Raw genomic sequence first — 24,556 nt, 5'->3', positions numbered from 1 at the left:
ATGAACAGTGGAATTGACCAACTATATTTTTTTAGGTGTTCAATAAAGAACTGTTTAATTTCTAAGTAAATATGAACTCTACCAGGACAAAGAGCTCTTCAGCGTTATTATCCAGATAAGCTGATCCAGAGATTATGTTTTCATTTATATGGTCATGGTTGTGACATGTCCCAGGTAACTCTGTAAGACTGGGGGCTAAGGAGTTCAGTGGTGATATTCATTAACAAAGTCATCAAAAAAATCATAGATATTAAATAATGGCAAAAAATTAAACATACATTTTGAGATATAGTATTGGACACAGTTTCAATTTAACAATGGATATTTCATCTTGTTTATTCTCTGTATAATTTTCCAAAAATGCATTTGAGATTGCTTAATCTATACAATTATAGTTATAACAAACATGACCATGTAAAAACTATATGCAACTTTTGGGAAATAGTTTTTACAAACACTTATCCTCTGAATTAGTTTAAATACTATTGCAGGTTGATGAGTAGCTGTAGCATATTACAGTCCATCACCCTAATTCACCTCTCTAAAATCTCCAAATTGAGGCTTCTCCTTTGTTCCATTTCCCTTGGCTTCCTGTGCAATGTGACACTGTATGTATTTTTGTGTGATTTTATTCATTTGGAGTTTGGGGGACGCAGGGAGCGAGAGAATTGCTACACAATTTGATCTACACAATGTTCTGCACCTCCCCAGAGATGCTATCAGAGATCTTTCTTCCTTATTTTCTTTCATTGCACCTGACTTTAACATGGTTATTGAACTCTTTCTTTCTTTCTTCCCAGTAGGTGGTATAGGTTTTACACAGGCATTCAACAAGGCCTTCCTCCATGCCAAGGAGATCATCAGATTGAATTCAGAGTCCTCCTTCCAATGGATTCAGAAAACATCAAAGCATAGGTGTTTCTATTACAACCAACAATATTTTATATTTTAATAAATATTCTCAAACATGGAACAATTTTAATAAAATTAAATCAGTACTTAAGTAATTTTTATTTCAAATATTATATCACACTGATTCATTGAGTGACCACTGTGGAAAAAAATGTAACCTAACAAATTTAAGCTCTTTTCCTATGGGGAGTCTGGAAGAACTATAATTAGGAGGATTAAAAGTTATGATATTTTAAGTATGAGATGTAATTGAAAATAATGTAATTATTAAGTAAAATTGAGAGAACAAGTTTCTTCCCTTTACTTTCACTTCATTCTGCTTTGTCCGTGTCCCAATGCTATCGTATTAGACTGAGGGACAAAGGAGAAGACAAGCAAAAAGATGCAATAGCCTAAATATTCTATCCATGAGGATCAGAATCTATACTACACAGCAGCATTCAAAGACTACAGGGCAGTGCTTCTAAGACTTCTGTGAAAAACCACCAGCTTGTTTTTAAAAATGACTTGTCAGTTGCAGAGTGATATTTTTGTAAATAAGTAAATTAAGAGAAAAATGATCACACATGAATATCACAACAATGTCAACATGCTATAAAAGGTTCCAAACAGACACTCTTAATTTCTGTATCATCTCATTGCAGATCAGCAATAAACAGTTCTCAGATTGGCACCAGTTAATGGATCACATTTGAGTAGGGAACATGAATATTTAAGAAATAACTTCTGCTAATGAAGGCTTCATGTTCCATAATTAGTTTAAAATAAACCCTCTTTGGAAAAAAATCTTCCATACTGAAAAAATAAACCAATTGATATTCACATATACAATGACTATATCACAAAAAGTAACAACATTTTCTTGCTCACAAAAATATATGACAACTTAAAAACAGTGATTTGCCTGACTCTCATCTATATATTTTGTAGTTGGGTAAATGATCCTGGAGAGGCTAAAACAGTTTTCTGAATTTGAATCCAGATTTTTGGTAATTTATCAGACCCCCCTAGGATTTTTTTTCTGTTCTTCATTCCACTGATTACTGACTCTAGAAAAGTCACCCATAAACTGATTATGGTGTTCTCATTATATTACAAAATTTCTGTCAGCTTCTACCCAGAGCCTCCATCCTCTGCCCATAAAGTTAAATGATTAAATGACTGGCATTCAGAGGAAAGTTTACTGCTGAAAAAATTATTCAGTTTCAAAAAAAAAAAAAAATTATTTAGTTTCAAGTTTTCAAACCAACCAATGCTAATCAAAATCTACTTAAAGTCCAAAAAAAAAAAAAAAAAAAGATAAATTATTGAGGTTTTTCCCTCGATTCTATGGTCCCCCGTAGTTTGAATGTTCATGTTAAATCAATTAACTTTTTAAATTATTATTATTATTTCACAGTTATTTCTGATTTTTAAAAAACATGAATTACGGACTGAGATCTTTCAAAAGACATTTGCTTTTCATCACATATAATCTGAATACTGAAAAAGAAAGACATAATATGCGTTTAAAATACAAAATGTCTTTAAAAGATTCTTAGAGGTTATTGTAACAAAATATTTCTTATAGTTGGTACCAGGAAAAGAACTCCTCTTATGTTAAAACAAAATTCATAATAGGGGCGTTTCAAAATGTAGTCTGCTAAATGGTAGCCGTATTTACATCAGTAAGAGAACTAGTGACCTGATCAGTAGGTCCCAAGGAAGATGAAATTACACCATAAATGTCATAATGCTCACTTTCCATTACACATTGTGTTGGTTCATTCATTTCAATGCTGCACAAGGAAGCAGATGCAGGGAAAAGAACATTAGAACATTGACCAAAGGGAACTCTTAGACTTGACCAGAGCCTATGCCTTTAAATTGTCAGTGGCATTCCCATGAAAATGATGAAATTTTCTTGAATGTGTTAATACATGTGAAAAATCAGTGAATATTGAGCATTTGGACAAATAGGTAGCATATCTGAGTAATTATTTCATATCTCAGGTGTGTTGAAAAGCAAGCTCCTGAGGGGCAAGATATTTTACTACTTAAAACAGGAAATGCATTGACCAAAGTGACATATTGATATTAGAAAATGATTTTTAAAAGAGATGTCATACTTGCAGAAAATTGAAGTTATGGACACTAGAGAAGTTATCTATAACAACTGGAAATATCTAATTTTCCTTAAAATTCCATATAGATACTTTTAAAGAAAAGAGCTAATGCTGAGGAACCCAAATTCTCAGAGCTTACTCTGAAACTTTCTATTATTCAGTTCTTCACACAAGACTGAGATCATTTCCTTCCTTTCCTATTCCTTCCTCCTCTCACATCTATTTGGCACTTAGTAACTGAAGCACCTAAAACAGGACGTGCAATGGTTTCTTGTTTGGATTAAGATAAGAACATTCATGATCTAGAAGCCCTCAGCCCCATGATCGAATTATGAGTTTGGCTCCACATAGCCAATAAACTAAGAGTTTTTCCTTGTCCTAGAAATAATTAAATGGGAAATGAACCCATTATCCAGTCTCCAAATTCAAAGAGAGTATAACATGTTTGAGGAACTCAGTCTTAAAACCAGATGTACAGCATACCTTCTTAGAAAAAACAGACCAAAAATCAGAAATCCATGTACACAAGTGAATTACGAGGCATATTCTTAGAGACCATATGTTTTCCAATCAAGCCTTTTCTCAAAATATATTTGTCATCTTTCTTAGGAAATAGCCTTCACAGCATGTTATTTAATTATTTAAAATTCTTCTAAATATTTTTTCCCTGAGCATTTCATTTTATGGAAATAGTCTAAAGTTATCCAGAACTAAAAGGCGAGTGATTTAGAAGACTTGGAATAGGTTTGAGGTTTAAAAAAATTAGCTTATTTGCAATGAGATTTTTACCTAAGCTTATATTTATTTAAGCTTAAGTCAGAGACAATTGCACAAGAAGAATTTTATGAATGTATGGGATAATGGCAACAAAACCAGAAAACATCTAAACCTGATTATTGTTATTTTTCTGAAGCACATTCTTCATTTGTACATACATACTCAAATATAAGAATCATTTGATGCCTCATTAATTTAGTTACATGGAAAAATGTACATGCAGTCTACAGGTATTATTATGGACATGATGAAATAGAAACTTCCATTACTTATTCTGAAGTATTTATGAGAATTTTGACCTGCAATCAGATATTTCCTGAGGGAATTTAGGACTCTGGTTAAAATGACCAAAGTAGGACTATTAACTTGAAGTCCTCCATCTATAATCAACAACACACATTAGCTAGAGCTCAGTTAAAAGGACTAGAGACTTCAAGTAGGGATTCAAATGTAAAATGGTAACTCCGGTTTATATTAGTTATGCAGAGTTTCAATTTGGCAAGAAAGTTGCAGAATTAAAAATCACATTCAAATTGCCTTTTCAGTTTACCAGGGAATTTCCAAGAGTATGTGAAAGTCTTCCTATTCAATGTTGAGATATGCTACTAAAATTATTGTACCTTTTAAAAGAAACTATATTAAAAGATAACTTATGTTGAATACTTCTACATTTTAAAAAATGCAATGAAAAAAACTGGTTTGAAGGAAACATTATGGTAGTTACATAGTCTCAAATTACAAAACAAAGTCAGACCAACTCATAATAATTCTATTATTTGCAAGTACAATGAGGGTATGGTTAGAAAAAAGTTCAAATTTATTTCTAAATATGATAGACTAGTACTTACTTACGAGTTGCAGTGTAATAAATTTATCTTATGGATTCGTATCATTTAAATTCACTGCTATATGACTAAGGTTTGTGAGAGGTGGATACTCATACATGCAGAATGCAACAGACCAACTGCACATTTCTAAAATAGCCAGTAGCCAGTTGATATTTTTTAAAAGAATCATTGTATTTGATTACATACAACTTTAAAGTATAGCACATGCAAAATCCATTAAGATCCATGTTATCTCAGACTTACTCTGGAGCAATCATCATTAAGAGGTCTGGAAGAAGAGAAACAACCAGCAAAGGAGATTAAGAAGTGCACCCAGTGAAAGAGAAAGAAAACCAGGAGAAAATGGTGGAGTGGAAGTCATGCATGAAAGCGTTTCAAAGACAATGGAAAGATAAACAGTGCAAAACGCTGCTGCTAAATAAAATGTGAAATGGGATAACTGAATTAAATATTGTGGAGAGGACTGGTGATCTTGATAAGATAATCTGATGGAGAATTGAGGGAGATAACCTGACTGGTGTGAGTTCGAGGGAGTATGGAGAACATTAATCCTTTTGATGAGTTTTGCTATAAAAGGGAAAGAAATGGAGTAATGGTTAAAAAGGCGAGTGCAGTCAAGGGAAGGTTATTTTAGGAAGAAATAATAACATATTCATCTGATACTGAAAAAGATTTGATTGAGGGTGTGAAAATATAAATATCAGAAGTTAAAAAATGTTAGTCTCATACAAATATAGTTATCAGCTCTTTATTTAACTTAATAATGAGAGAAACAGAACAATGGTGAAGAAGAGTCAGTAAAAGGAAAGCTTGGAAAAAAAAAAGAATCTGGGGTAAGATTGTAAAGTATAAAATATGCAGGGTAAGATGGCAAAGTTATACACAGAACATACTGATATCTTACAGTAATTAAACTATAATCTTTGGAGTCATTTTTTCCCTTGTAGGATAGAAATCTTTTTATCTTTCCAGGTGAAAATAATTTGCAATTTATCAATCTTCTGCAAATTAACATCAAACTTTACAGGTTTGGAGCCATAATCAATAGTAAATAGTACATCAAACAAAACTGTATCATTTTTAATAACCTATTTTAAAATGCACTAAAGATCAATAAATGGAGGGACACTAGGGTAAAATGATGGATTGACGTGTAAGAACACAAGTATAGTGAAACACTAATTATAGAATTTTGGTTATAAATGTATTGTTCACTGTAAAATTCTTTTAATTTGCAATGTTTGATAATTGTTGAAATAAAACTTTTTAAGGAAAAATACATTCCCAAGTGTTAGACGATTTTTAAGGTTGATAATTAGAAAATACTCTACTATAACTTTAGGAAAACACAAAGTAATCTTACCTTATTTCCAAGTTTGCATAGTTTTTCTTAACAGGGAAAGAGGATAATGTAGGACTAAGAGGGAAGAATTACTGAAGTAAAGATCAATACTCACACGTGCAAGAGGAGAAGGGATCCTATGCACAAAGATGTTGGCCTTAGCTGCGATCGCCGTTCATTCAGAATCGTATTTGGAGAAGGCAGAGTATTGGCGCTAATGAAAGTAGTTCAGGATGTGAGGTGGGAGGAGTTTATAAAATTTCTCTTCTGAATGCTTCTATTGGAAGCAAGGATTGAGATTTGAGAAAAGAAAGAAGAGATCTAAAATAGTCAGTTGGGAAGGTGGGAGAGCAGAGGCCCTGTGTGTCTCCACGTGTGTTCAATTGTGTTGGTAAAGATGCGATACAAGCAGCAGGTTGTATATATTTACTAGAGTCATGGTTTTGCCAGGTGAGTATGATAGAGGACAAATGTCTGCATGGTTCAGAGAAAACAGCCTTTGGTCTTTGGTGTTAAGGCTTAGAAAATTATTAATGATAAGATATAAAATAAGTTTTTACCTAGAAAGAAGCTAATTAAAGCCAAAATTGAAATGTATGAGTGGAATAATCCATCCTTCCATTTCAATTATTCAATCTACATTTTGGAAAAGATTTTTTACTTTGTAAAATGAAATACTGGTAATCTTTCTACTGAAGGACACATGTTTTGGGCTTAACTTGTACATTTCACAATGATGCTGATTTTTCTTCTCTAGTCATACTGGTAGAAGTACATTAATAAGCTTAGTGTAGCAAACAAAATACGGATAATTATGCATCATTTTAGAGATAAAATATTAAACACAGGAACTGAGCTCTTATAATTAAAGTCACATGTACAAATTTAAAATTTAGCACACAAATAAGACTAGAAAATATCCATAATGGAATATCCTACTGGGTTTTCAGAATATATTTCATGAAACTTTGCATTTTAAGTGACTTTCTTTGTAAAACTCTGATTAGCTTTAATTTAAATATGAGAAATTACCACTTGTACTTTTGCCTTAAAACATCCGCCTATGTTATACAGTTAACTCACATTCAAGCTTTCTGTTTTTAAATACATGCATTTAACTTCTCCTTGTTATTTTTTTAAAAATCACGTCACATTAATTAAATGAAAAACTATTTATGGTTTCCCACCAGTGTACTTACACAAACAGTAATTGTATTGGTCGGTCTTCTTTTCTGTTTCTCTTAAAAGTTGTGTTCCTCAAATGAATAATTACCTACAGATAATTAAATGTTGTTGATATGGTCTACTCATCCCCCTTGTACACAAAAACAGCAGAGCCTGTCTTCTTAGAAATCTATCTGTGTCATGTCGGATAAGCTTACTGTCCATGACACAACTGGCATCAATCCCTACTCAATTACACAAGAATATAATACTATATTAAAAGACAAATAAGGTTTAATTTTAATTGGCAACAGCCTGTGAGTCCATGTTCCATTATACATTAAAAAGAACAATTATATATATATATATATATATATATATATATATATATATATATATATATAACATCTTTATTGGAGTATAATTGCTTTACAATATTGTTAGTTTCTGCTTTATAACAAAGCGAATCAGCTATACATATACATATATCCTCAAATCCCCTCCCTCCCACCCTCCCTATCCCACCCCTCTAGGTGGTCATAAAGCATGGAGCTGATCTCCCTGTGCTATGCGGCTGCTTCCCACTAGCTATCTGTTTTACATTTGGTAGTGTGTATATGTCAATGCCACTCTCTCACTTCATCCCAGCTTACCCTTCCCCCTCCCCGTGTCCTCAAGTCCATTGTCTACATCTGCACCTTTATTCCTGTCCTGCCCCTAGGTTCTTCAGAACCTTTTTTTTTTTTTTTAGATTCCATATATATGTGTTAGCATAAGGCATTTGTTTTACTCTTTCTGACTTACTTCACTCTGTATGACAGACTCTAGGTCCATCTACCTCAATACAAATAACTCAATTTCATTTCTTTTTATGGCTGAGTAATATTCTATTGTATATATATGCCACATCTTCTTTATCCATTCATCTGTTGTGGACACTTAGGTTGCTTCTATGTCCTGGCTATTGTAAATACTGCTGCAATGAACACTGTGGAACATGACTCTTTTTGAATTATAATTTTCTCAGGGTATATGCCCAGTAGTGGGATTGCTGGGTCATATGGTAGTTCTATTTTTAGTTTTTTAAGGAACCTCCATTCTGTTCTCCACAGTGGCTGTATCACTTTACATTCCCACCAACAGTGCAAGAGGGTTCCCTTTCCTCCACACCCTCTCCAGCATTTATTGTTTGTAGATTTTTTGATGATGGCCATTCTGACCCGTGCGAGGTGATACCTTACTGTAGTTTTGATTTGCATTTCTCTAATAATTCGTGAAGTTGAGCATCCTTTCATGTGTTTGTTGACAATCTGTGTATCTTCTTTGGAGAAATGTCTATTTAGGTCTTCTGTCCATTTCTGGATTGGGTTGTTCTTTTGATACTGAGATGCATGAGCTGCTTGTAAAGTTTGGAGACTAATCCTTTGTCCATTGACTCATTTGCAAATATTTTCTCCCATTCTGAGGGTTGTCTTTTCGTCTTGTTTATGGTTTCCTTTGCTGTGCAGAAGCTTTTAAGTTTCATTAGGTCCCATTTTTTATTTTTGTTTTTATTTCCATTTCTCTAGGAGGTGGGTCAAAAAGGATCTTGCTGTGATTTATGTCATAGAGTGTTCTGCCAATGTTTTCCTCTAAGAGTTTTATAGTGTCTGGCCTTACATTTAGGTCTTTAATCCATTTTGAATTTATTCTTGTGTATGGTGTTTGGGAGTGTTCTAATTTCATTCTTTTACATGTAGCTGTCCCGTTTTCCCAGCACCACATATTGAAGAGACTGTCTTTACTCCATTGTATATTCTTGCCTCCTTTATCAAAGATAAGGTGACCATATGTGTTTGGGTTTATCTCTGAGCTTTCTATCCTGTTCTGTTGATCTATATTTCTGTTTTTGTGCCAGTATCATACTATCTTGATTAATGTAGTTTGTAGTATAGTCTGAAGTCCGGAAGGCTGATTCCTCCAGCTACGTTTCTCTCTCTCAAGATTGCTTTGGCTACTTGGGGTCTTTTGTGTTTCCATACAAATTGTGAATTTTTTCGTTTCAGTTCTGTGAAAAATGTCATTGGTAGTTTGATAGGGATTGCATTGAATCTGTAGATTGCTTTGGGTAGTATAGTCATTTCCACAATGTTGATTCTTCCAATCCAAGAACATGGTATATCTCGCCATCTGTTTGTATCATCTTTAATTTCTTTCATCAGTGTCTTATAGTTTTCTGCATACAGGTCTTTTGTCTCCTTAGGCAGGTTTATTCCTAGGTATTTTATTCTTTTTGTTGCAATGGTAAATGGGAGTGTTTCCTTAATTTCTCTTTCAGATTTCTCATCATTAGTGTATAGGAAGGCAAGAGATTTCTGTGCATTAATTTTGTATCCGGCTACTTTACCAAATTCATTGATTAGCTGCAGTAGTTTTCTGGTAGCATCTTTAGGATTCCCTTAGTATCATGTCATCTGCAAACAGTGACAGTTTTACTTCTTTTCTGATTTGGATTCCTTTTATTTCTTTTTCTTCTCTGATTGCTGTGGCTAAAACTTCCAAAACTATGTTGAATAACAGTGGTGAGAGTGGGCAACCTTGTTTTGTTCCTGATCTTAGTGGAAGTGGTTTCAGTTTTTCACCATTGAGAACTATGTTGGTGTGGGTTTGTCATATATGGCCTTTATTATGTTGAGGTAAGTTCCCTCTATGCCTACTTTCTGGAGGGTTTTTATCATAAATGGGTGCTGAATTTTGTTGATTTATCCTGTATGGGTCTCTCTGCACTTCCTGGACTTGATTGACTATTTCCTTTCTCATGTTAGGGAAGTTTTCAACTATAATCTCTTCAAATATTTTCTTTTTTTTTTTTTTTTTTTAAAGTTACCAACCCCTGCTTTATTTTTTTTATTTTAATTTATTTTTATTTATTTATGGCTGTGTTGGGTCTTCGTTTCTGTGCGAGGGCTTTCTCCAGTTGTGGCAAGTGGGGGCCACTCTTCATCGCAGTGCGCGGGCCTCTCACTATCGCGGCCTCTCTTGTCTGGAGCACAGGCTCCAGACGCGCAGGCTCAGCAACTGTGGCTCACGGGCCCAGCTGCTCCACGGCATGTGGGATCTTCCGGGACCAGGGCTCGAACCCGTGTCCCCTGCATTGGCAGGCGGATTCTCAACCACTGCACCACCAGGGAAGCCCCAAATATTTTCTTAATCCCTTTCTTTTTCTCTTCTTCTTCTGGGACCCCTATAATTTGAATGCTGGTGCATTTAATGTTGTCTCAGAGATCTCTGAGACTGTCCTCAATTCTTTTCATTCTTTTTTTCTTTATTCTGCTCTGCAGTAGTTATTTCTACTATTTTATCTTCCAGGTCACTTATCCGTTCTTCTGCCTCAGTTATTCTGCTATTGATTCCTTCTAGAGAATTTTTAATTTCATTTATTGTGCTGTTCATCATTGTTTATTTGCTCTTTAGTTCTTCTAGGTCCTTGTTAAATGTTTCTTGTATTTTCTCCATTCTATTTCCAAGATTTTGGATCATCTTTACTCTCATTACTCTGAATTCCTTTTCAGGTAGACTGCCTGTTTCCTCCTCATTTGTTTGGTCTGGTGGGTCTTTACCTTGCTCCTTCAACTGCTGCATATTTCTCTGTCTTCTCATTTTGCTTAACATACTGTGTTTTGGGTCTCCTTTTCACAGGCTGCAGTTTTATAGTTCCCATTGTTTTTGCTGTCTGCCCCCAGTGGGTAAGGTTGGTTCAGTGGGTTGTGTAGCCTTCCTGGTGGAGGAGAATGGTGCCTGTGTTCTTGTGGATGAGGCTGGATCTTGTCTTTCTGGTGGTCAGGACCACGTCTGGTGGTGTGTTTTGGGGTGTCTGTGACCTTATTATGATTTTAGGCAGCCTCTCTGGTAATGGGTGGGGTTGTGTTCCTGTCTTGCTAGTTGTTTGGCATGGGGTGTCCAGCACTATAGCTTGCTGGTCATTGAGTGCAGTTGGGTCTTAGCATTGAGATGGAGACGTCTGGGAGAGCTCTCGCCAGTTGATATTATGTGGGGTTGGGAGGTGTCTGGTGGTCCAGTGTCCTGAACTTGGCTCTCCCACCTCAGAGGCTCAGGCCTGACACCTGGCCAAAGCACCAAAACCCTGTCAGCCACATGGCTTGTCTATGTGACTTTGAGCAAGTGACTTAACCTCTCTGTGCCTCAGTGTCTGTTTCCTCATCTATAGACTGGTGTTTGGCAGAGATGCTTTGCAGCTGTACTTCGAGAGATATACAGTGGTCAACATCCCTGGAACCGGCTCTGACTTGACCACCAAGACCAACTATATTTTTATATGATGCTCTAATGAAAAGTCTTATGAGTATATAGACAGCATTGCTCTGTCTTCTGTGATCTCAGAAGTTTGCAAACCATTTGGGCCATCAGAAACATGACCACTGTTTTTCTTGAAAACAAATCTCTTGAAACACCTGAGAAGTTATGATAACATTGCAGTTATCTACACTGTGACAGACTCCAGTGCCAACCAGCTGTTTGCACAACCGGTTAAATGGGTGCCATGATGCCTTGGGCTCTGCTGGGATCTTGTCAGAGACGTAAAGAGCTTCCTTCTCGGAAGTGCTGGAGAGAGACTGGAGAACATCAGGTCACAGAAATGAGGACAAGAAGGCAATACATTCAGGTAAGTTTTCAAATTAGAGACTTGTGAACTTCTTACAGAGTGGTCACCATTGAGTGTGTGTGAGTATGCATGAACTTCAAAAGGATCAAGGATCTCTTTGAACTCCAAAAGGCCAAGACTGCTGAGTCTCCCTGCCTTGGAGCCCAGAAGGATGCCACTCTAGGGTATTCCAGATTCTCTACAAAACTCAGTCCTAGAGAACCTTTTTGATTCTCCTCATCCAAAGGATACCTACAATATAAAACACTCCAACAATAAGAAGCGAGCTTAGTGAACAATAGAATAATAGCCTATCTCAGGGATCCTAATATCAAGACGAAAATAAGGTAAAATAATCACAATACTAGTGAAACAAAACTGCTGGACTGCTGGAAGAGAAAGATAAACACCTATTGACAACAACAACAACGTATGTATGTGTATTCTATAAATATATGAAGAGTATTTTAAAAGATTAAAATGTAACTTATACACTCATACAAACAAACAAAACCTTCCTCAAATTTAATACACAGAAATCTCTTGCATTCTTATACACTAACAACAAAGGATCAGAAAGAGAAATTAAGAAAACAGTACTATCTACCATCACATCAAAAAGAATACCACTTAGAAATAAACCTTCCTAAGGAGGCAAGAGGCCTGTACTCAGAAAACTATAAGATACTGTTGAAAGAAATCAAAGGTGACACAAACAGATGGAGAGATATACCATGTTCTTGGACTGGAAGAATCAACATTGTGGAAATGACTCTACTATCCAAAGCAATCTACAGATTCAGTGCAATCCCTATCAAACTACCAATAGCATTTTTCACAGAATTAGAACAAAAAATTTTACAATTTATATGGAAACACAAAAGACCCTGAATAGCCAAGGCAATCTTGAGACAGAAAAACGGAGTAGGAGGAATCAGGCTCCCTGACTTCAGACTATACTACAAAGCTACAGTAATCAGGATAGCATAGCACTGGCACAAAAACAGAAATATAGATCAATAGAACAGGACAGAAAGTCCAGAGATAAACTCATGCACCTATGGTCAAGTAATCTATGACAAAGGAGGCAAGAATATACAATGGAGAAAAGACAGTCTCTTCAACAAGTGGTGCTGGGAAAACTGGACAGCTACATGTAAAAGAATGAAATTAGAACACTCTCTAACACCATACACAGAAATAAACTCAAAATGGATTAAAGACCTAAATGTAAGACTGGATATGATAAAACTCATAGAGGAAAACATTGGCAGAACACTCTCTGACATAAATCACAGCAAGATCTTTTTTGATCCACCTCTGAGAGTAATGAAAATAAAAACAAAAATAAACAAATGGGACCTAATGAAACTTAAAAGCTTTTGCACAGCAAAGGAAACCATCAAAAAAACAAAAAGAAAACCCTCAGAATGGGAGAAAATATTTGCAAACAAAGTGACCAACAAGGGATTAATCTCCAAAATATACAAAGAGCACATGCAGCTCAATATCAAAAAAAAAAAAACAAACCCAATATCAAAAAAAAAAAAAACCCAATAAAAAATGGGCAGAAGACCTAAATAAATATTTCTCCAAAGAAGATATATGGATGGCCAAGAAGCACATGAAAAGGTGCTCAACATCACTAATTATTAGAGAAATGCAAATCAATACTACAATGAGGTATCACCTTACACAGGTCCGAACAGCCATCATCAAAAAATCTACAGACAATAAATGCTGGAGAAGGTATGGAGAAAAGGGAACCCTCCTACACTGTTGGTGGGAATGTAAATTGGTACAACCACTATTGATAACAGTATGGAGATTCCTTAAAAAACTAAAATTAGAGCTATCATGTGATCCAGCAATCCCACTCCTGGGCATATATCCAGAGAACAGCATAATTCGAAAGGATACATACACCCCAATGTTCAATGCAACACTATTTACAATAGTCAGGACGTGGAAGCAACCTAAGTGTCCAGCGACAGATGAATGGATAAAGAAGATGTGGTATATATATACAATGGAATACTACTCAGCCATAAAAAAGAACAAAATAATGCCATTTGCAGCAACATGGATGGACCTAGGGATTGTCATACTGAGTGAAGTAAGTCAGAGAAAGACAAATATATGATATCGCTTATATGTGGAATTTTAAAAAACTGATACAAATGAACCTATTTACAATACAGAAATTGAGGCACAGATGTACAAAACAAACTTATGGTTACCAAGGGGGATGGGGAGGGATAAACTGGAAGATGGGGATTGACATTTACACACTACTGTATGTAAAATAGATAAGTAATAAGAACCTACTGTATAGCACAGGGAACTTTATTCAATATTCTGTAATGACCTAGAATAGAATTTTAAAAAGAGTGGGTATATGTATATGTATAACTGACTCACTTTGCTGTACAGCAGAAACTAACATGACATTTTAAATCAACTATATTCCATTTAAAAAAGAACCTCTTCCTTTCTCATCCACCTTTCTGTCTTTAATTTTTTTAGATAGCATTATTGAGGTATCAATGATACACAATAAACTGCATATATTTAAAGTGTATGATTTGTTAAGTATACACCAGGGACTCTAACACCATTAGCAAGTACATAAATATGTCCATTATCCCCTGAAGTTATCTCATATCCTTAGATAATCACCACCTCCTACCCTTCCAAACACTGCTCCCTCCACACTTTATTCCCAGACAACCACTGATCTGTTTGCTAAAGATTACAGAATCTATAGAATTCACTATAGATTCGTTTGAATTTGCTAGAATTTTATATAAACATAACCGTATGTACTCTTTTTTTTTCCTGGTTTCTTTCATTCAGCATAATTATTTTTAGATTCATCCATGTTTGATATGTATCAATAGCTGATAGTCATTACTTTTAAATGCTAAATAGTGCTCCACTGTATCTACAATATTTCATTTAATCATTCAGTTATTGAGGGATATCTGGGTCATTTGCAATTTTTCAGATAAATTACAAATTATTTGTAGTTACAAAAAAACCTTCTCTTAAATATTGGTGTACAAGTGTTGTATAAACACATATTTTCATTTGGTAAATGCCAAAGAGTAGGACTGCTGAGTCCAGTCAGACGGTAAATGTACACCTAACTTTTAAAGAAACTACCGAACTGTTTTCCTGTATTGTTTCACCATTTTACATTCCACTACAATATATGGGGTTACCAGCTGCTTCATTTCCTTGCCAACATCGGGTATGGTCAATTTTTAAAACGTTAGACGTTCTAATAGGTGTTTCATGTTATTTCACTGTCATTTTAATTTTTACTTCCCTAATGACTAATAATCTGAACATCACTGAAAGTGTTTATTTTCTATTCAAATATCTTCAATGATGAAGTGTCTGTTCAATATTTGTACATATTTTTAAAATTTGTTTCATTTGTTGTTGTTTTGAGAGTATTTTATATATTCTGATACAAGTCCATGTTTGTGGCTTATCTTTTAATTCTCTTTTTTAAAGACTAGATGTTAATTTTGATTATGTCCAAATATCAAAAAAAATTATAGACCAGGCTTTTCTTGTTGTACCAAATAAATATTTGCCTAAACAGAGGTCATAAATAGTTTTTCTTATATTTTCTTCTAGAAGTTTTATAGTTTTAGCTCTTATGTTTAAGTTTATGATTCATTTTGAGTGAATGTATGCATATGGTACAAGGTTTGGATCAAAATGCTTTTTTTTTTTTTTTTGTAGGAGGATAGATATACAACTGTCTGAGCAGGGTATGTTAAAAAGACAATCCTTTCTCCTCTGAATTGCCTTTGCACTGTTCTCAAAAATCTATTGACCACGGGACTTCCCTGGTGGTCCAGTGGGTAAGACTCCACGCTCCCAATGCAGGGGGCCTAGGTTTGATACCTGATCGGGGAACAAGGTCCCGCATGCATACGGCAACCAAAAAGTCCACATGCCACAACGAAGATCCCACACACAGCAACTAAGACCCGGCACAGCATAAATAAATAAATTAATTAATTAATTTAAAAAAAAATCTATTGACCACATAAGTAAGGGTCTATTTCCGTACTTTCTATTCTGTTCCATTAAATTGTTCCTTCATTTTGTTGCTAACACAGCCTTCATCAAGGAAGTTTTAAAATAAACCTTGAAGTTTTAATCCTCCAACATTGTTCTTCTTTTTCAAAGCTGTTTTGTCTAAGTCCTTTGTATTTCCGTATAAATTTTAGAAATGGCTTGTCGATTTTATATAAACTCTACTTGAATGTTGATTGGAGTTGGAATGAATCGATATATAATTTTGGGAATAACTGAATTCTTAAACAATATAGAATCTTCTCCTCCATTAATACAATATATCACTCCATTTATTTAATTCCTCTCAGCAATGTTTTGTAAATTTTGGTCCATAAGTCTTACATATTTTTGGTCATATTTATCTCTAAATATTTTATATTTTTATGTTATCAAAAAATAAATTCACCACATGACCCAACAATTCCACTCTTAGGTATCTATCCCAGAAAATTAAAAATATATGCTTACACAAAGGCTTGTATGTGACTGTTCATAGTGTTATTTACAATAGGCAAAAAGTGGAAACAACCTTAGCAACCACAAACCAATAAATATAACACACTATGGTATATCCATACAATAGAATACTATTTGCTAATGAAAGGAATAAATTTCTAGTACTTATTACTACATGGAAAAACCACAAAAGCATTTTGCTAAGTAAATTGGAGCTGGTCACAAATTACCACATATTGTATTATTCCATTTATATGAGATGGTCAGAATAGACAAATCTATAGAGAAAAATTAGATTAGTGGTTGCCTGGGGCTGGAAGCAAGTTAAGGGTCAGAGATTGATTGATTAAGAGATCTTTTTAGTGTGATGGAAATATTTTAAATTTGAATTGTGGTGGTATTGTACAACTCTATAAATTTACTAAAAAACATTGAACTGTATATCTAAAATGAGTGAATTCCATGGTTTATAAATTATACCTCATTAAAGCTATTCAAAGGGGTGTATATAAAACAAATACAGAAATCAGAATGTGTACCAAATATTAGATGATATTAGGGAAATATTATTAATTTTCTTAAGGGCAATAATTATATTATGGTTTTGCATAAAAAAGTGCTTATTATTAATATATGCATGAGATATAGTATTATGATGTCTGGGAGTTACTTCAAGTGGTTCCCTCTTTCTATATATAATATATATTGCATATATATAGCATAGATATATATATAAAGTAAATATGATTAAATATTAATAGTTGTTGAATAAAGGTAGAAGTTATACATGTATTCATTGTACTAATGTTCATGTCTAGTTGACAAATTTTATATAAAAATTTAGAAAAAGTATTGGATCATATCATTAGATGTTGGGAAGGGCTAAGATCAAATTCAGCAGCCATTCTTTGTGAAGATTCTAACTAAAGTGGGAATAGAGGTAAATGGCTTTAATATTTAAAGAAAAAAAAAGACCAATTACTCCAAACCTTCAGCAAATACTATTCAAAGTGTTAAGATGCTAATCTTCTCTTATTTTAAATCAGATACTAAAAAGTGATGCCTGTTAATACAATTTTTACTTGATATTGTATTGAAATTTTTCATAAATACAACAGACAAGAAAGTTAATAACTGGAAAATATATTAAGTTCTTTATTTTGAGCTGATAACCCAATGGAATCTAGTGAAAATTACTAGATTTAATAAGAATTTTTTGTAAGATGGCTGGATGAAAGTCAAATATAAGAGCATCAAGAGCTTTTCTATACTCCTATAAGTGTAATAAACCAAAGAGAGAGCAATCTCACTTACAGTAACAAGAAAATATTTTTAATTCATAAGAATACATGTAAAAGGAATATGTTACAGAAAACTGTGCCTAAATATATCATAAAATGTCAATTCTTCCACATTTAATATAAAAATTAATTGCAATTATAACACCAAAGAAAGGCCACTTTTGTAAAGAACTGGATAAAATAATCTTAAAGTTCAAATGGAAGAAGAGTGAGGGGAAAAATACCTTGCCAGCAACAATATATGCTATAAAGCCTCTGTGATCAAATCAATATGGTGTTAGTATAGAAAAATACATACAGGATCAGAACTGAGTAGTTAAACCAGAAGTATCCATCCTCCTGTGCATGGGACCTACATGTGCTATGGCAAAGGCAATCATTCAGTGGGAAATCAAATAGTGCTGACAAAGCTACCTATCCTTCTGGGAAAAAAATGCCCAGACTCTCACATTTACAAAATTAAATATTATGGATGAATTAAAAACAAATTCAAATAATATGCAATATTAAACTCTTGCAAAATAACCAAGAAGACTACATGTACAATCAGGGGTCATCTCATGGTATACAGAATAGGAGAGATTTCTCAGAGACTGGAATTCCAAAAGCTACAAAAAAAGATAGAGCCAAGTATAAAAATATAAAGATTAAAAATATTAATTGACCAAAATAATAGTTAAAAAATAAAGCTCATAAATAGAAAAAATGTAAATTTGATGACAAGGGTTATTATCTATAATACACAAAGACATCTTACACTTTGACAAGATGACCACAAAGGATCTATTTGAAATATGGAGAAAGACTATCCCTAGACATTTCAGAGATGAAGAATATATTGAACTAACACTAAAAATGCTATGATTTACTAGTAGTCAGATAAAAGAAAATTAAAGTGGCACTGAGTTATTTTTTACAAACTCTTGTCCTGCAAAAATTTAAAAAGAACTGTAACACCCTACAGTAGGAATGTGGAACAAAGGGTACTCAAGCATTGATGGTGAACACATGAGCTACCTTTTTAGAATGTAATCTGAAAACATCAAGTTTATATCCACACATACACACACACACACACCTTTCTCATGAAAAATAATGTACTAAATAAAATATAAGGACATTGCCTTCGCCAAATTTCCTCCACTTTGGAAGTTCAAAGTGCTTCTTTCATACCAGGTGTGATAGAAACCCTCCTTTAACCCCAGAGGGAGGATTAGAGAACCAATGATGAAGATATGAAGTAATGGTGGCCATTAGACTTTCTCTGTAGCAAAAAGCCAGTTGTGGAGATGGGCATATAGATGAGTCTAAGTCAGTCTGGAGAGTCCCATAAATTAGGCCTGAGACAGTCATGAACAAGAATGGGTGAGGCACCACTGTTCATAATGGAAGAAAACTGGAGACAAAGCCAGTGCTCAGAAAGAAGGATTGTGAATAAATTGTGGGGTATCCATTATGTGAAAATTTGTACAATCTAAGAAAAGAATTAAAAATATTCCAGATGACCCAAATGGTTTGCATGAGGTACTACTGAATGAGAAAACAAAGTTTCAAATATTTATGTGTAATTTGATCTCCTCTTTTTTTAAAATTTATTTATTTATTTTTGGCTGCACTGGGTCTTCGTTGGTGCACCACAGGCTTTCTCTAGTTGCAGCAAGTGGGGGCCACTCCTCGTTGCGGTGTGCAGGCTTCTCATTGTGGTGGCTTCTCTTGTTGTGGAGCACAGTCTCTAGGAGTGCAGGCTTCAGTAGTTGTGGCACGTGGGTTCAGGAGTTCTGGCTCGTGGGCTCCAGAGCGCAGGTTCAGTAGTTGTGGTACATGGGGTTAGTTGTTCCACGGCATGTGGGATCTTCCAGGACCGGGGCCCGAACCTGTGTCCCCTGCATTGGCAGGCAGATTCTTAACCACCACGCCACCAGGGAAGTCCTAATTTGATCTCCTCTTGAAAAACAATTAAAAAACCTTTGATGGGTATTGTATATGTACACTGTATAGAAACGAGTACCTGAGTATACATACATGGCTGTGTGTACATATAGAGATAGATAGGATTCTTTATATATGAAGAAAAAAATATATCCTTGTAGGACTATGGAGGGGGAGTCAAAGAAAATGCTACTCTAAGAATACAAACACTGGGGCTTCCCTGGTGGCGCAGTGGTTAAGAATCCGCCTGCCAATGCAGGAGACACGGGTTCGAGCCCTGGTCTGGGAAGATCCCACATGCCGCGGAGCAACTAAGCCCGTGAGCCACAATTACTGAAGCCCGTCCACCTTAGAGCCCGTGCTCCGCAACAAGAGAAGCCACCACAATGAGAAGCCTGCGTACCACAACGAAGAGTAGTCCCCTCTCGCCGCAACTAGAGAAAGCCCACACGCAGCAACGAAGACCCAACACAGCCAAAACTAAATTAACAAAATAAAATAAATTAATTAATTTAAAAAAAAAGAATACAAACATATAATCACTTCTTACATTCATATATACTTTGTTCGTATATCTCTCTCTGAATTAAAGTATAAGGCTAAACATTAAAAGGAAAACACAAAACCAGTACTGACATGCAATTTAATACAAATCCCAGTGATATCATGTCATATCTTTATTATTCCAGTTGCCACCTCATACAGCTTAATTGCACTGTAGTCAGGTTAAGCTTCCTCCAAAGCTATTTTTGCATTATCTTCCTCTCTTAGGCAAATGGCACCATAGGGTTTATACCACCTGTAAATCCAGTCAAACGCATTCAAATTACGATGCAAGATTTTGTTTATCACCCCTGTCAGACCCATCTTCTTATTTGTCAGCATGTTTTATGAACGCATTTCCGTCCTCAACTCTCCAAAATTATCATCACTCCTACCAAATCAATATGTTTGCTGTGCCAAAATCGTATATTAGGCTTACTGCAGTTTCTTTGATCATTGAAGTTCTTTCAAATAAAGTATTCCCCAGCCTCCTCTTTACCAGCTCATGTCACTCACTTCCCTTAAAATACCACTTCATTGCAAATTAAAAGACTTAAACCCATCCTTATCCATTGATCCATTTCTGGGAATAGTCAATGAGGGTCAAAAAGATTTAGTGACAGGGATGTTCACTGAAACTTTATAATAGCAACAACACCAGAAACCGTTGTGTGATTAGCAAGAGAGAGTTAGTTAAATGAATTACAGCACATCAATACAACAACCAAAAGGCAGATATTAAAAATCACGTTGAAAACTACATGATCTCACAGAAAAAAAAAAATTTAGTATTTATCCTTAAATTTAAAAAAAGGTTTCAAAACATAGCAATTGTTTAATTGATGGAGTTTTATATTATGCAATACTACAGATATATAATTTGTAAGAAAACATAGTCATTAGTTTCACAGGGTGGTTTCTTATAATATTGTTCATGAATGGATGATGGTATCATTGCCAAGACCAATTTGAGAAAAGCAATTTAAAGACAATTTAAAGCAAAAGGAGCGAGATAGGAGAGTGCATGGTGTTGAGCTGGATGCTTACTTGCAGAACAGAACTTAAAGTATTTGGAATGGAGAGGCCATATTTTCCAGTAAAGTCTTCCTAAACATTGGTTCTCTCAGCCACGGTTATGTATAATTATGCATACTTATTTAGAGGCAGTGCGTTAGAAATTATATTTTCTGGCTAGTATCTACAGTACAAATATTTTATGTTATCAGTTAAATGCAATCAACAAAATCTATATAAAATTTAAATTATCAGGTAAAAAATTTAAAACCTGTTATGATAGATGCTGACCCAACTGCCCTTTACAATTTTTTGCCCTGTTCCATCTAAGTAAAAAGTTTGGAAAATTAAATACTAATTTTCACAACCCCCTTTACAGCTAGCCTTGCCCCTGCAACATAGTTATATACAGTAAGATGTAAGCAGAATTTTCTTGGTGGTTTTCTGAGAATTTCTTACTCAGTAATAATAAGTGACAGCTACAGCCAGCACCATTCCTTCCTAGTTTTTCCTTGCCTTTATCACAGACATGAGGCCTGAAGCTTTTCAAGCCACCACGAGGGAAGGACCAAGGGGATTAAACAGATTTGCTCAAGTAATTTCAACTATTACAAAGTTTAGATAAGTGCCTCAAAGAAAAAAAGTAGAGGGTCTCCAGCTGGTACTGAAACATTTGATCTTATAAATAATAAATATATTTACCTAATTAAACAAAATATATGAATATATTTTCATGATAAACCTTCAAATTATCAAAAAGTATAATAAGTGAAAAACACATAGCATAGCATCCACCTTTCCTCATCCCCAGTTGCAATTCTCTTTTTTTTTTTTTTTTATAAATTTATTTACTTATTTATTTATTTATTTATTTTTGGCTGCGTTGGGTCTTCGTTGCTGCACGCGGGCTTTCTCTAGTTGCAGTGAGCGGGGGCTACTCTTCATTGCCGTGCACGGGCTCCTCACTACCGTGGCTTCTCGTTGCAGAGCACAGGCTCTAGGTCCACGGGCCTCAGTAGTTGTGGCACAGGGGCTCAGTAGTTGTGGCTCGAGGGATCTAGAGCGCAGGCTCAGTAGTTGTGGCACACAGGCTTAGTTGCTCTGTGGCATGTGGGATCTTCCCGGACCAGGGCTCGAACCCGTGTGCCCTGCATTGGCGGGCGGATTCTTAACCACTGTGCCACCAGGGAAGCCCCGCAATTCTCTTTTTTTAAGACTATTATTTTAGGGCAGTTTTAGATTTATAACAAAATTGAGAGGAAGGTTCAGAGATGCATTTCTCTTTTCAAAGGGAATCCCTGTAAATAGCTTGCTCTTTGTTTTGCAAGACCTCTGTTTAAGTATTTACAAACATATATATGTAGCATTAAAGTATATGCTTTTGTTTTATATGATTTAGCCAGAAATGGTACTGTGTGTATTGTTCTGAAATATTCTTTCCTCACTTACTAATGTGACAAGGAAATCTTTCCAGATATGTCCATATAGGTTTCACCTCATTCCTTTTATCTACTGTATTGTAAGCCAAAGTATGAAGGCACTTTTGTATATTTAAATATTCCTTATTGCAGGGAATTTAGGTTATATTCATTTTTTTGCTATTATAAGTGCTGCTATAATATACATTCATGTTTGTGAATTTTTTGTGCATAGGTGTGAGCAATTATTTGGGCTAAATACCTAGTTCTACAATAGTGGCTGGAAGAATAGGTAAGCTAATTTGTAAGTTTTGATAGTTACTGTCAAATTAACTTCATAAGAATGTTTTATAAATATATATTATCATTGGTAAATGAGACATTGTGTTTCCCTACAATCTTACCCAAAATTGATATCATTAATCACTTTTAGTTATTCTTACAAATGTGATAGGCAAAAATAAAATCCATTTTAATTTGCATTCCCTAATTATTCAGTTATCTTGTCATACATTTATTGAGAAACATATTACATATTTTCTTTCGTGCCTAGCTTATTCATGTATTTTGTCTTTTTTTCTATAAGCTGACTTTTTGTTATTGATTTTAGTATTTCTTTTTACATTCCTGATGTTAATTTTTAGCCATTTTTTACACAGGAAAGAAATATTTTACCCAAGTATGCCAATTGATAATTTATCTTTGTTTAAATATTTCATTTCTACAGAGCATTTAATTTTTATATAGTTAAACTTATCAGCTTTTCTTTAAGGTTCAGGTGCATTCTCAGGCTTAGGCAGGCTTGCTCCTACCAGAAAGTTATAACAATTATTCAAAACTTCTTTCAAAAGTTTTTATGTTTGACCCTAAATTTAACTATTTAGCCCACCTGGGAAGTATTTTTGTGTATGCTATGATTTAGTGTTCTAACTTTGTTTTCTAAATAGAAAGTCAGAACATTTTTATTAATTAGTTTCATGAAATATCACCATTTTCCCCTTATTCACTTGCTCATACTTTCATGATATTTTATGTTATTATGAAATATTTCAGACATCTAGAAAATCACAATGAATAAACATAGCAACCAATGAGTGGCCACTATTCAGGTATACTTAATCATAACCTTTTTTTTTTTTTTTTTGCTTGAGATTAGAGAAAAAAATCAGTACAGATAATACCCCCTTCCATTCCTAATGTTACTCCTCTCTCTCTCTCTTTAGAGAACATTTATTTCCTGAAGTTATTGTGCATAATTCCCATTTATGTGCTTATAATTTTCTACATGTATGTAGCCATAAACGATAGAATTCCCATGCTTTATGCTTGACATTAAGTGATAGTGTATTCTAGCATGACTTCACAATTTCCTTCCCCATCATTTTATTTTTTGAGATTTTTTTTCCAGATGATTATTACATTTTACAATCAAAAGGTTTTTGTATTTAATCATAGCACTAACTGGTTTCTCTTCTGTTATTTCTCTTATTTTGTATCTGTTTTTGAATTTTTAAATCTATCTTGCTAACTTATATTCTCTTGAAATGTTTTAGAATATGTTTGTGGGTGGTTAGAATTCTCAGTTCCTATATTACTGAAGCTATTCCTTCTCTCTTGAATGCTGCTATAGACGATATAGAATTTTGTATTATTATTTCATTGTCATCTAACAGTTAGTGGTCCTCTTGGTTCTGTTGGGATGCTGACTCTTATTTTGTAGTTAATTATTTTAAATTATCTTTAAAAGTCATAAGATTTCCTCATCAGCCTTGGTTTAATCTTTTCTGCATAACATGTATGATGTACTTCTTTTTTCATGTATCTCACTTGAGAATTGGCAGTCACTTCCTCTGTGAATAATTATAACTTTATTAGCTCTTGATATTTTCTTCTATTGCCTCTGATTATTTCCTTCCCCTTTTCATTGATTTTTCTTTTTAGAAGTTATATTAGGTGAATATGGCTTTATATTTCTTTTTCATCTAAGCATTTTAAATTCTCTTTCAC

Source organism: Balaenoptera ricei, chromosome 3, assembly GCF_028023285.1.
Source record: "Balaenoptera ricei isolate mBalRic1 chromosome 3, mBalRic1.hap2, whole genome shotgun sequence".
NCBI lineage: Eukaryota > Metazoa > Chordata > Mammalia > Artiodactyla > Balaenopteridae > Balaenoptera > Balaenoptera ricei.
This window is presented reverse-complemented; position numbering follows the sequence as displayed.